Genomic DNA, 15,432 nt, shown 5'->3' with positions numbered 1-15,432 from the left:
TGTTTAACAGCATCCGTCTAGAGACAAATAGCCTATTCAAAACGATCAACTAATATTAACCCCTCCTTAAGAGTATAGTTTTCCTGCTCGGTGACAACAAAAATACCTAGAGACAGTAATACAAGAAGCGTCTGAAAAGTTGGGTTAATGCTTTCAGAAAATAAAGGACTCGAGAGTTACAAACAAAATACCTTCACTGGCCTCCAGTGTCCACAGCTCGTAGTCTGTTGGCTAGCACTGCTGCCTCTGGATCACGGGGTCCTGGGTTCGATTCTTGGCATGGTTGGGGATTTTCCCTGCCTAGGGACTAGGTGTTTGTGTTATCCTCATCATTTCATCACCATCGTCATTCGTGACCGTGACTAGATTGGACTGTGTAAAAATTGGGACTTTGTACGGATGCTGATGACCGTGCAGTTGAGCGCCCCACAAACCAAAAATCATCAAACTGGCCTCCAGAGCAGACACCATTGGCTACAACACACTTCTGACATAGGTTATAAAGCTGTCGGAAACTGTCAGGAAATGCTTCTCGTGGACTCGCTCGATGCACTGTGGTCACGTGTTGTCGGATATCTGCAGTGTCTGCGTGCTCGACTTTCTCTCTCAACAAAAGGTGACTTAGTCATCATTTGCCTTATTCTCCAGATGTGGCGCCAGCAGACATTTTGTTCCTCCACCTTAAATTACCCCTGAAAGGCTTGAGCTCCACAGACATGGCACGTGATCACAGTACTAAGAGCAACTCCACAAGAAGTGTTTGCTGAGTGTTTCCAACAGCTTTAGAGCCAATATCAGATCAGTTGCTATAGTACAGACACGGAAGTGATACCGATTTGTGAATTTTCATTACAGACCATCACCTTGAAATATGGTAACTATTTGCAGCAAGGAATATGAAATGAAATCTAGGATGTTGTAATATCACACAGTGACTATAAGAACGACATTCAAAACGTTAATAAACATTTGTGATTGTGTCCTGTATTGGATAATGCATTTAAGTAATTACAATTACTATTGGTTATGAATTAATCATTCGCTCAGAAAGTCAATACACCAACACTTTATCTGGTTGTTAGTGTCAATTTTGTGGTTGCTAAGAGTGGTAGCAGTCTGACACAGGGAACAGCTGATACAGTTTTCCGAATGGTGCCTGTAGGGCAGGATCAGTACTTGCAGACTGGCACGCAGCTTAGCACACCTTACTATAGGTAGTCCAACAGGGACTCAGAACATACTACTTTATGTAGATTGCAAATTAATAAGATCAATACGTACGTGGCCTGAAGTGTTGCCCCAGAATGTCACTGTTGGCTCTTCTGCAAGAACATTGGCGACCACTGATCTAGAGTTTTATTTATCGTATAGTGACAATAGAAAATACTGAGAAATATGTACATTTCACAATTACACATTTAAGGATTTAGGCACAAGGCTAAAATTTTCAAATACTTAGTTAATAATTGAATAAATCTAAAAGGACATTTAAAATACAAAATTATGGCTTTTAATTAAAATACACATTTAGTCAGAGTTCAACATCTGCTGAATGAAAACAGTTGATAGCAAAGGGAGCAGCAGCATTAGTAAAATCACTGGATGGCTCTGGGTACTTTGTCAGAGGGCAGTCTCTGACAGTATGCTGAACAGGTCATTCTTTGGGGACCACAATTACAGGCTGGAGACTCCCTGAGACCCCACTTGCGCATCAGAGCATTGCACCTGGTGTGACAGGTTGTTACCCTATTCAACCGTGTTCACTGACTTCTCTTCAGATCAAATCCTGGAAGCCTGGCAGATGGATCTTGAACACCTCAGTTTGATTGTTGCAGCGTGCAGTCTCATGCAGTACTCTTCTTTAATTTTAAACTTGGTGTTGTTTTTTCCATTACGCCACAGTGGAGTGTGTGATATCAAGCAGTCTGTAGGAGCGTCATTTAAGAGTGAAAGAACTGGAAGGTCTTGGGGCTAGTCGGGGTGCTGCAGCTTCCTCGGTTCTCGATCGGTTGCTCCTTGGCGTCGCAGTTAAGGTGGTGGATTGTTAACCGACGGTCCGCAGTCAAGGGATTGGTGTGCATTTTAGTGTACCTGTAATAATTGCCATTGATTCATTCAGATAGATGCTAGTTTCCTTGTATGAACACATTTCCACACTGAGGCACAGTATTCAGCTGCTGGGTATACAGTCAGAGCTGCAGTCAGTAGAGTGAAAGCATCAGGACCCCAAGTTGTGCCTGCTAGTTTCTTTATGATGTTCTTTAGAGTATTCAGTTTTTGGCTGGTGTTTGCCAGGTGTTTTTATGTTAACAACCAACTGAGTATGACGACACACGGGTATTTAGGCTGGAAATTGTGTCTAATCATCTGTTGACAGAAATTAACATTGAGCTGTTGGTTTGCGATTCTGTTGTTTAAGTGGACTGTGCAGACTTCTGTCGTGGCAGCATTTGGTTGGAGTCTCCATGCTTTGTAATATGTGTTGAGATTTTCTCCAAGTCTGTAGACAATATATTTTCTCCTTCCTAAAGTGTGCTGGTTTCTATGGTTATGGCAATGTTATTGGTGTAGCAAAACATTTTGCTAGTAGTGTTTGGCATGCCACTGGTGTACAGCAAGGGTGCTAAAAGAGATCCTTGGGAAGCCAATTTTTTATGGTAAATGACTTAGTCTGCTGAGGCAGGACGGTGAAAAGTCTACAGACAGCCGTACTAGATTAAAAATTTCTCATGGCTATTCAAGACAACAGTGCAAGAAAACTGATGTAGTCAACGAGAGACATTGGTAAATAACTGTTTTTATCATTTCGTGAAAGCTCCTTCGTATCTACGATTGCCACAAGTACGAGAAATCAGGGGATGTCTGAGGATTTCAAACGTGTCAGGGAAATTGGAGAAAATCTGGTTTTTGACCCAACGGATGAAGTGGTATCTTTATGGAGAGGCCACGCACCATTACTGGCTTGGCGCAGATGTAAGTCCTAAAAATGTGACAATAACTTGCTATTGATTCAAAATTACAGTGAATAACATGTTCAGAAATACAGATGTCCTTACATTTTTTGTCAACTTACCTGCTTACTTACCCTCAAGGTCTCAAAATTTGGCAAGGAAACGTGCTAAAACTTGTCTGGAAATCTGGGAGTTGTCAGGGAATTTCATTTCAGGAAACTTGAGACAACCCTGGTATAGCAGGCCACTCACAGTGTGCGCTATCCCTTGCGCAATAAGTCTGTCGGAAGTGGCAGTTACGGGCTGGCCCTCTTCAGTTCTTTTCATTCTTCAAATCCTTTAAATGGTTGGATACATTGTCACACAGTAAAATACATAATAATTTTTGTTACCTAAAGTATTAGAATTCCATTGTGAAGAAATGTGTATACAGGTAGCGAGAAAGACACTTGGACAAAGAACCAGTTTACAAATGCCTAAATCAACAACTGAAATGTAACCTAACGATGTTGACCTTCATGGTTTCTTTGATAATTCAAAAAATAATAAAGTTTGCACTCATCCAAATTGGATTTTATAGGTACAGTAAATAGGTAGAACATTCAGTAGCACATCAAGCCACACCATATGAAAATTGTTTTATAATAGTTTCTTAACCACTTTTTGTAACATTTTTGCATGCATTGAAAATTAATAACTTGGTTTTCATTGTGCAGCAGAAATTCTAGTGATGTTGTATCCTCCGAAAATTACGATTCATGTTTTAGACAAGAAGTTGCAGGGGAAACCACTTTGTAAATTTGCAGACTGAGAAAATTAGCTTTGGATGAAATTACAATGAAATCCAGACCATTTTAGCTGCTTACAGTTGTTGATAGATATCAACGGTGACAGGTGGAAATGTGTGCCCCCGACTGGGACTCGAACCTGGGATCGCCTGCTTGCATTGCTGTCGCTCTATCTGGCTGAGCCAATGAGGACAGAGGATAGGGCGACTGCAGGGTCTTATCTCTGGCACACTCCCTCTGAGACCCACATTTCCAACTTACTGTCCACACACTACATTTGTAGTGTCCCTGCCCACTATACTCGTGGCAGTCAATCTACCGAATCCCCATAAGAGTTTGAGCAATGTTAGTGCATTCCCCACTGAAGATGATCATTGGCCGATAAGTCTCTTCTATATGAAGATGGTATCTGTTCTTTCGGACTTGTCCAAAAGAACAGATACCATCTTCATAATTACCCTAGAGGTTTTAACCGTGCTTTAATATATCATAGGATAACTTCTGTGAACTGAAACCACCCATGTCAATACAGCAGTCCTTACTATTATTCCTTCTTAACTTAAATTTGTTGTTTCAGCCACCTTTTTGCATTCCTTGCCTCCCTGGTGGATCATTCTACTCAGTTAAAAAAAATCTCTGCACGTCTTCATTTTTCAAACCCTAGGTGTTTTATTTGCCATCCTGTCAATTAAAAGCAATAAAAAGTGACAACACTGTTCTTCCAAAAAAATTGGTCTTTGGCTGTGTTCCAAATTTTTAAAGGAAATGACTCATTAACATTTTGAATGAGCTCACCCCACGCACCTTTTCATTTCTTTAAAAATTAAATCGCATTTGCACTACTTGCTATAGATTTTCTAGAAATGAAATAGGTTCTCATTTTTTCATCAAATTACTGGATGTGTGGTTACAGTTGCTAGCGTTTCCCTGTAAATTCTGTTTCCGCGAAAGCCTGCCTTTTTCGTTCTATGAGTTCAGCTTTCTTACTTCCATACAAAATTCGTTATCTCAGAAATAGCACTAAAAAATTACAGATGTAGTCTGCACATTTAATAAGACAACACATTTCAAGCAACTAGTAGTTCTGAGGCGAACAAAGGAAGTACTGAGCTATTGTGTGTCGTGCAGTCATCAAGGGTACACGAGTGGGCCTTCGGCTCCGAAAGCCCATATCGACGATGTTTCGTTGAATGGTTCGAACGCTGACACTTGTTGATGGCCCAGCATTGAAATCTGCAACAATTTGAGTAAAGGTTGCAATTATATCACGTTGAACGATTCTCTTCAGTCGTCGTTGGTCCCGTTCGATTAGGATCTTTTTCTGGTCTTAGCGATGTACACTGTTAAAAGGTCGTACGGGAAAACCCCACTTCATCGCTGCCTGGGAGATGTGTCCCATCGCTCGTGCGCCGACTGTTACATCACGTCCAAACTCACTTAAAAGTTGATCTCTGTATTTGAATACGCATGCTTGCACCAGTTTCTTTGGCGCTTCCGTGTATAACTTCGAACTTCTGTAAAGTGTGTCTCCTTTATGCTTAGTGTCAGATATTTAATAAATTACCTCAGTTGTGAAAGGATCAGACCTGCGCAACTATTTTAATACATGGGCGTCTGCCTCTTTAAAGAATCGTCTCTTTGGGGGTTTATTGGCCTTTTCTCTGGACTGAACTCTTGGCTGACCGCCGCGGCGAGTGCGCACCGTGTCCGGCCTACAACGCAGTGACGTGGCGTGTGTTCCAGATCCGCTGTCTGACCGATCTCATCTCATCTTCGCACGGCCAATTTTCTTGTCCAAATAGACTACTCGTTCTGGGTGCGCGTCAAATGTCAGTGTGTTAATCAACCGCGAACCGTATCACGTGTGGGTCGGTGACGTCAGTGACCAGTTGATCCTGGCGAGTGAAGAGTTCTAAAATCGTGAGTACGCCGAAGATGGCACATTCAGAAACGACGGCCGATAGCGTCGCCCACTGAGGGGGATTTAAGCAGTTCTGACCGTGCTCACTCCAAACAGATTTTGTGCCCTCCTAATGTTTACTTTGTTTGCTCCGTAATTCGTGACACACTGCTAAGGTTGCACGAAGACTTTTTTAAGACTGTTCCTCCACAAGAGAGAACAAATATAGTCGACCCTCGATAATTCTGCGTTAGAGGGACCTATCAAAAAGTTCGAATAATTGATAGACACAAGTTTAATTTGATTCATTTCTTCATGTTAGCAACGAAGTTACAAGTTTTCTTAAAGTTTGTGAGCCACCCATCCCTTGCAGCGAACCCTAGAATGCTGAGACTAACAGTGAATGACAGCCTTTTCAAAGCATGTGACCTCCTGGCGATCTCGACAAAGCCATTTCAATAAGATTTTTCCAAGAGGCAAGAACCCATCTCGCCGGTTCCGAATTCTCTCTTCTGCATGACCTTGAGCAATCTCAACCTATCTGCTTCGGGGTTGGCGACAACTGCCGGCCGCGGTGCTCAAGCGCTTCAGTCCGGAACCGCGCGACTGCTACGGTTGCAGGTTCGAATCCTGCCTCGGGCATGAATGTGTGTGATGTCCTTAGGTTGGTTAGGTTTAAGTAGCTCTAAGCTCTGGCGGACTGATGACCCCCGGATGTTAAGCCCCATAGTGCTCAGAGCCATTTGACTTTTTTTTTTTCCAACTTGGATGACGGAATCCCGAAACGTCTTCGCTACAGCCCTTCTTTTATATTCTGTGAGAGTGACGCTACTTTGAAGTCATTTTTATTACTGATTTAGGTAGTTTAGGAAGTTGACCATTGTTAAGAAAAAAAATGTCGCGGAAATTTGAATGACAAAATATTTATCTGAACAATTTTCGCAACGATTTGTATTTCCGAGTGTTAGCCACTTACTTCGAATTAGGGTGTATGCAGGATGGTCTGTAATGACAATAGCTTCGATTTTTTCGATTGTACCAAAACAAGCAGAATATCATAGATTTATCGAGGTTCAGCATAGCAAGAATCGGCTGTACGAGAGCGCAAAAGATTGTTTTTTTTTCAGTATCTGGACAAAAGACGAATAAGAACATAAATCCACAGAACGTCGGTTGAATGAAAAGTAATGTCTCCATCTTCGTAAATTGTGTTTGGATGGGAATATTTTAATAAATCAAACGCAGAAGTAATCCTTACAATGTGATTTTTAATTGACAATATTAACTTTTCCAAATAATCACCTACCAGTTGGATACATTTCTTCCAACAATGAACAAGTTTTCTGAAGCCGTCACGGAAAAAATGGACACTCTTTCCGTAACCAGTCTCTCAGTTCTCTCAACGTCTTCATCAGAAGGATAATGATGTCCACGCTGATCGTCTTTACAGTATCGGGAACAGGTGGAAGTCAGACGGTGCTAAATCTGGACTGTGTGGAGGATGCCGTACGGTGGTGAGATTCAGTCTCTGAAGTTCTGCTGTGGTGGCATGTGAAGTGTGTGGTTTGGCATTGTCATGCTGCAGGAAATGTCCCTTTTCCTTTCAGACCCTTGTGAGCCGTCTTTTCAAAATTTGCAGCGTTGTGATGTAACGCACTGAATGTATTGTTCCGCGATGAAGGAAATCAACATCGATAACACCATCTGCGTCCCAGAACACTGTGGCAATGGTTTTTCCAGTTGAGGGCTGAGTCTTGAATTTCTTTTTCTGGGGCAAGTCTTTGTGTCGATATTCCATAGGCTGACGTTTCGTCTCCTGTTACAGTTGAATGGAGAAAGGAGTCACCTTCTTTTCGTAACGCGAGAAGAGTTCCTAGGAAATTTAAAGTCTGTGCGCTTTCGTTTCAGGAGTCAGCATCTGGACTACCCATCGTGCAAGTATCTTCCGATAGCCAAACAAAGCAATGACGTGACCCACACATTCTTGTGAAACGCCGATTGTGCTTGCAATTTCTCTGAGTGATACGACGATCGTCCTGAATCAATCTGTGAACATTTTGCTTGTTAAACTTGGTGGTTGCTGTCACAGGACGTTCAACCCTGTCACTCAGGTCAGATGTTCCCGCTTAACATCTTCAAACTTACTCGCCCAACGACGCGAAGTACTCACATGAACACAGTCACCATAAACTGCTTTTATTCTCTGATGAATCTCCTCTGGGGTGACACCTTCCGCTGTCAAGAATTCAATGAGTGCATGTTGCTTAAATTGCATTGACTGACCATCTGCGCAGGGTTCCATACTTTACACTGTAACAACACAACCGTTCAATGCTAAGGCTTCCCACCTACTGGAGCTGTAGAGAAGAGGTTACGGAACAAGCGAGTACCTGCCGCATACCAATGCTGCCAACTGATGAGTTACGAAGGTGGAGCCATTACTTTTCAGTCAACCCTCGTATTAAAGTTAAAATTGTTTCAAAAACAGAAATTTCTGTTGGAGGAAAACGCAGTATTGTTTAAATGACGGAGAAAGAGAAACCAACGCTACAGTTGTTGATGTACGTCAGTGTTTCTCGTTGTCCTTATACCGCACTGACAATAACCTGGTAGATTCCTATGGCAGTAATTGGGCGAAAAGCTGAAGGTCGACTCTGAATAAGCAAAATTCAGAGATAGAGAGACGCCAAGAATTCTGTTTTTCTAAAACACTTGAGACACTGATCACTGACATTGCGTTGAGACATCTTTGCCAGGGCTGTAGTTCAAAATCGCTTTCAAGAATTTGGAACAGGATCTCTCTGCAAGGTGACAAGCTCTCCGGAACTCTCGTCAAAGCTGACTATGTAATCCCAACCTTTTTGCAGATGATGCAATTATCTACAGTGAAATACAGTCTGAACAAACCTGTACTAATATTTAGTCAGATCTTGATAAGACTTCAAAGTTCTGTAAAGATTGCCAACTTGCTTTAAATGTTCAGAAACGTAAAATTGTGCTCTTCACAAAATGAAGAAACATAGTATCCTATGAACATTATATCAGTGAGTCACAGTTGGAATCTGTAAACTTGTACATATACCTGGGTGTAACACTTAGTAGGGATATGAAACAGAATGACCATGTAAGCTCAGTCACGGGTAAAGCAGGTGGCAGACTTCAGTTTATCGGTAGAATACTAGGGAAGTGCAATCGAACCACAAAGGAGATTGCTTAAAAATCACTTGTATGACCCATCCCAGAATATTGCTCAATTGTGTGGGACCCATACCAAATAGGAATGGCAGGGGATATTGAATGTATACAGAGAAGGACAAGAATAAATGGTCACAGGTTTGTTTGACCTATGAGAGAGTGTCACAGGGATGCTGAAAGAATTGAACCAGCTGACTGTCGAAGATAGACGGAAACTATCCCATGAAGTCGCCTACCAAAGTTTCAAGAACTGGCTTTAAGGGCTGACTCTAGGAATACACTAACAACCCCCTACATATTGCTATCATAGGGATTGATTACATTACACATAGAGGCATTTAAACGATCATTCTTCCCACGATCCACACATGACTGAATGGAACAGGAAAAAACCCTAATAACTGGTGCACTGGGATGTACTCTCTGTCAATCACTTTACAGTGATTCACAGAGTGTAGAGATAGACTAGTTTTTAATTCAGTTTTATACACTCATGAGTGCTAAAAGGAATTCGTGAAACTTCGGTTACACGATAAATCAATCTAATCTAAAGGCCGTAAATTAAACTAAATACCTAAGAATTAAATTACGAACAACTTATTAAATTGGAAGGAACACACAGAAAATGTTGTGGGGAAGGCTAACCAAAGACTGTGTTTTATTGGCAGGACACTTAGAAAATGTAAGAGATCTACTAAGGAGACTGCCTACACTACGCTTGTCCGTCCTCTTTTAGAATACTGCTCCGCGGTGTGGGATACTTACCAGATAGGATTGACGGAATACATCGAAAAATTTCAAAGAAGGGCAGCACACTTTGTATTATCGCGAAATAGGGGAGAGAGTGTCACCGATACAGGATTTGGGATGGATATCATTAAAACAAAGGCGTTTTTCGTTGCGGCGGAATCTTCTCACGAAATTCCAATCACCAGCCTTCTCCTCCGAATGCGAAAATATTTTGTTGACGCCGACATGGATAGGGAGAAACGATGACCACTATAAAATAATGGAAATCAGAGCTCGTATGGAAAGATATAGATGTTCGTTCTTTCCGCGCGCTATATGAGATTGGAATAATAGAGAATTGTGAAGGTGGTTCGATGAACCCTCTGATTTGCAGAGTATCGATGTAGATGTGAAAGCTGTTGAGATAGGAAAAACCGTAAAAATTGCGTAGTCTCAAAAGCAAATAATTTTACGTTAACTTTCAAAGTCACGCTAATTGATACCCTTCGTGGGCCGTAATAAACAGCAGGATAGCAGGTGCCAAGGCCGGGTGCTCTGGAGTAAGGGAAAAGGAATGGCTGGTGACGAAAATGTGCTTAGTCACTGTGCCCGCACTTAAAAAGACAATTCCGTCTTAGATACCACTGTGATGAAGTGATACGCACTGTTTCACGCGTACGTTGAGAAGTTGGCAAAGAGGTGTGTGTGCGCTGACGTAGCCTCCCTGTTCAACTGACTACCATCCTGTGCCAGCTTCTCCTAACCATCAGTATTTTGACATACTTTGCTGGATAAAGGCCACTTTCAGATTTCCCCACCTATAGGCATGTGTTGTTCTGGCATATTTCTTGACATCATCTAGCCACGCTCCATTCGGTCGTATTCTAGGTTTGCTCATCTATTCTGAAGCCCAACTGAGAAATTCGGTGGTCCATCTAGTGTCTTCACTTGATCCGCCCCGGCCCCATCACACGTATAAAATTTCATTTTGATGCAACACTAGTTTTAGGAGCTTTCTGGCGCAGTGATACTGATCAGCAGCCACAGTACAGGGCTATTACAAATGAAGCGATTTCATAAATTCACTGTAGCTCCATTCATTGACATATGGTCACGATACACTACAGAGACGTAGAAAAACTCAGTTTTGTTCGGCTGAAGCCGCACTTCAGGTTTCTGCTGCCAGAGCGCTCGAGAGTGCAGTGAGACAAAATGGCGACAGGAGCCGAGAAAGCGTATGTCGTGCTTGAAATGCACTCACATCAGTCAGTCATAACAGTGCAACGACACTTCAGGACGAAGTTCAACAAAGATCCACCAACTGCTAACTCCATTCGGCGATAGTATGCGCAGTTTAAAGCTCCTGGATGCCTCTGTAAGGGTAAATCAACAGGTCGGCCTGCAGTGAGCGAAGAAACGGTTGAACGCGTGCGGGCAAGTTTCACGCATAGCCCGCGGAAGTCGACGAATATAACAAGCAGGGAGCTAAACGTACCACAGCCGACGGTTTGGAAAATCTTACGGAAAATGCTAAAGCAGAAGCCTTACCGTTTACAATTGCTACAAGCCCTGACGCCTGATGACAAAGTCAAACGCTTTGAATTTTCGGCGCGGTTGCAACAGCTCATGGAAGAGGATGCGTTCAGTGCGAAACTTGTTTTCAGTGATGAAGCAACATTTTTTCTTAATGGTGAAGTGTTTAAACCTCCTCTACCAAGAAACGTGCCAGAACTGCGAGCTCGCATCAACGATGCTTTCGAACTCATTGATGGGGACATGCTGCGCCGAGTGTGGGAAGAACTTGATTATCGGCTTGATGTCTGCGGAATCACTGAAGGGGCACATATCGAACATTTGTGAATGCCTAAAAAAACTTTTTGAGTTTTTGTATGTGTGTGCAAAGCATTGTGAAAATATCTCAAATAATAAAGTTGTTGTAGAGCTGTGAAATCGCTTCAATCATTTGTAATAACCCTGTATATACCACATGAGTCGACACTGCGCAAGAACTGTTCGAAACAGGCGTATAAAAAGGCTATTGCTGATAATACGGAAAATGGCTCCAGACATTACCCTCCCACTGAATTCATACGTAATACCTTTGTGCAGCTGGTTTTGGGTCTGCTTTATTTTATGCCGAACACTACCAAAAACGCAGAGAGATAGTAGACACATTACTCTAGTGATCAGTTTTTATTGAAAATCCAAGACAGCTCCTAATAATAAGAATGTTGCATCCTTGACATTTTTAAGATTTCATTTCCAACATCTCTCTGTTGCAACTTCACGTCATTCAGTGGTAGAGATGCGGACTCTAGACGTAATCTCAGAGTTGCAGATGTATGTGGTGGAAATACCTGGCACAGTGGTTACTGCAGGCATCACTAAGTAATTTTCTTCATGTTGAGGTACCACAGCCGTATATGTGGTAAAATCTTTTGAAGTTTCCCACAACAGTTGTTTTTTGACATACATTTTCTTTATTCAATCTTGGACGATTGGGCAGTATCGGCCTTACAGGATGTTTTCAATCGCGTCGACACCTACTGCCCTTGGAAATAGTTTGTTAGGCGGAAATTGGCCAATCATGCGAGGTGTAATAGAGTATTTTTTAATAACAGCTGATGTGGGAACTTCAAAATGTCTTAAAATGAGGAACTCCGGATGTGAAGAGTGTCTGCCGTTATTCAGGGGGAGAAGTTCGAAGGTGGATTGTTTGGGAGCCAGGAGCAATTTTAGTCGTTAGAAGTGTGTGTACGTTTCAGCTGCTAATTATGCTTCTGCAGCCTTTAATGTCGTGAAAGTTCCTTCTGCTGTTTATTGCAGCGTCAATTTTACGGTGATCTTTACTTCAAACGTTGTAGGCTGTACTAAACACTGGTAATAGTTTGAAAACATTATGCATGTGAAAAGACGCGTTGCGTTCTGCAGTTAGCACCGAATCATGTAGCCCGTTTGCTACCGGCAATATTATATGAATAACAAGAAAACTAAAATGTGTGCGAAAGCTCCATTTCTTCGGAGCTAAAGTGTACCTAAATTTCACGCGACGACAAGACAATCGTGGCACGCTTCTTTTTCTGGGACGAAGAACTGTGGTGGTGGCGCAGAGTCCATCAAGCGTGGACACGTAGGTAGCTATTGACCTGCCACTCCGCGGACGTCACGTTCTGCAACCACAAAGGGATGTGCGTGGGCGTTTCGAAAAGCCGCGTCACAAAGGGTGCGCGCAGGGTTATCTGCACTCGCGGGAACATTTTCTGTAGGCAGAGTTCGGAATTTTGTGGAAAGGCTCGCAGACACAAATGGTTATTTTCGCAGTTGGTACCTTCAGATAAAGCGACAGGCCTGCAGCAGTTTCATCGCGAAAGAACGTTACGGTAAATAAAGTTCACGGTACCCGGCAGGGTAAACTAATTGCATTGTACATGTAGTATCGTCAGGAAGGAAAAAGATACGCACAATCCGACGCACACGAAGATTGCGATTAATTTTTATTATAATCGAGCGTTTTGAGGCGCTCCCTCTTCTGGAGGCTACTGTGCAAAATTCCAGTAGCAAGTATTGTTCCTATAGTTCAACCTGCTACTTAGCATTCAGGACGGAACGTCCGCTTCATCTGAAATGGTGGGACTCTAAAGCCTTCAACAACTCTTCTCTTAGTGACCTTGACTGATACATTTTCATTCTAAACGACAAGAAATACCTCCGCAAGAAGCGCTTTGTAACAGACACCACCTTAACGAGGCAGACATTAACGAATCCCACGTGAGTAACCTTATCCAACGACGTCCTCTTCGTTGACGAAGAGCGGCTGACAAATGGAACTTACGTGATGAATTGCATCTGTTTATTATGTAAAGTTTCTCCGTGTATAATACTTCAACAATATAAACTAACGTAACTCTGTGCTCATACTTACTGCTTGCTTGATGTACAGATTGAAGAATCTAGGGGACTGGGAATAATAGGGTCTCACGGCAGTCTAAACAGCTGCTCCCCATTCATGTCCTCACTCTTAAATTGCAGTCTGGTTTCTGCAAAAGTTTCAAATAACTTTTCGTTCCTTGTACCTTGCCCTCTGCTACCTACATAATTCCAAAGAACAGTCAACATTATCGAAAGCTTACCCTATCTCGTAAAATAAGTTGTTGGGCTGTACTGCCTTGCGTGTTCGTATGTTTCTCCAAAACACAAACGGATTTTCCATGAGGTCAGCGTCTACCAGTTTTTCCAGTCTTCTGTTAATAGTTCGTATAGTATTTTGAAACCATGACTTTATCACACATCCCTTTCAATCTTCGTTTACTTAAAGTTCTTTTCCGTTGTATGGCCCCTTCTACATTTTCCTTTGACGTTTCAGCTCTACAGGATGTTGCTTGAGGAACAGTCAGTATTCAGGGGTATGACGGGAATGATAATTCGAAGGAAAAAAAAAGTATAGTAAGGGTAGGGTCTAAAATTTGTATACTTTTAAGAGGAATGAGCACTTGTACATCTCCATGGCTCCTCTACTGAACAAGTGCTCATAGCTCTTAAGGTATGCATTTTGGACCCTATGCTTACTAGATTTTTTTTCTTCTAATGATCGTTCCTACCATATCACTGAATATTAACAATTCCTCTTGGGACACACTATATAACAGCTTCCTGTAAAATGAAAGTCCTTCCCGTTCCAGTAGCTTAGTTTCCTCACTAACGAAGTGTCAGATCACCAGATATTTCTGGAGCAATACTCTCAAAGATAGCGAAGTACTGATATTTCGAAATTATATAGACGATCACCTTATTGAGCTCACTGGTTTTGATCGACTTGACGATCTTAGGCAACGTTCGTATGACGTCATGATGAGTGGCCGGTTCCGCCATTACGAATAAACAGTTCATCTGTTCTTCCTGTCGTTGATAGTTTGTGATGTCCGTCTTGCAATGAAACACATGTGTTAAAGATGTGAATACGTCTCTAAGCAGCATGACACGAATCACTAAGTAGAAGATATATCTCAAATTGTCTAAATTCCAAAAATCGGACGTTACGATGGCAGTAAGTAACTGCCGTGAACGTCTCCGTGGAATGAGCTCACGAAGGCTATGGTTGTGTTGTTTTGTGTATGAATTACCACTCGGCTGTGCCCGTGTGATTCCAGAATGCGCTAGGGGGTTTCGTAAAGATGAGGGTTTGGGGTTATGTGTGTGATTTCTGTGTGTAAGCTTGTGCTTCGTATTTTGTGTGTTTTTTGTTCTCTAAAGGGGGCGCGTAAGGGTTAATTCTGGGTGATTGTCTGAGGCTTCTGGTGTTGTTGTCCTAAATTTTGAACGAGAATATGCGGCGAAGTTTGTGTTTGGTAAAATTTTGTGAAATTATCCTGAAAAAGTGTGTAGATGGTGAGTTGGTCTAAAAGGTATCTTAAATGTGAGAGGGCGACGTATCTGCGAGCGCCTGAGATGACACGGAAAACTTTGTTTTGTAGACGCTGTAGTCTTGTTAGTGCTATGTCTGACGCCATAGAGCACACTTCCGAGCCATGCAGGACGACCGGAAGTACGGGCTGGCGCGATAGTAGTAGTTTCCACCTAACGGTCAGTCCGTCACCTTTCAAGAGGGGATACAACCTACAGAAAAGAATGCAGCCTTTGTTTGCTCTAGCGGTGAGAAGTTTGTTCCACGTCAGGTGTCGATCAATCTCGAGGACCTGGTATGTGACGAGAGTACCAAATCAATTACCTACCGTCAGCGGTGAGTTGATAATCAGAGAACGTGATTTTTTCTGGCATTAAATAAATCGCCTGGCACTTCGTGGGGTTGATCTTGACCTTCCATAGATTACACCACAGTGTAATCTTGTCCGGGTGTTGTTGAAGATTGTGA

General features: G+C 42.3%; 1 protein-coding gene across 3 annotated transcripts in view; it reads left to right on the top strand.

Moving 5' to 3' along the window:
* The window catches only part of LOC126251719 (diphosphoinositol polyphosphate phosphohydrolase 2), a 175,203-nt gene that overhangs the window by 74,036 nt on the left and 85,735 nt on the right, over positions 1-15,432 (top strand). The gene's annotated exons all lie outside the window — the stretch shown is intronic.

The sequence above is a fragment of the Schistocerca nitens genome, chromosome 4 (genome assembly GCF_023898315.1).
Source record: "Schistocerca nitens isolate TAMUIC-IGC-003100 chromosome 4, iqSchNite1.1, whole genome shotgun sequence".
In the NCBI taxonomy this organism is placed as follows: domain Eukaryota; kingdom Metazoa; phylum Arthropoda; class Insecta; order Orthoptera; family Acrididae; genus Schistocerca; species Schistocerca nitens.
Note: the sequence above shows the minus strand (reverse complement) of the source record. Positions and strands in the feature narration are given on the sequence as shown.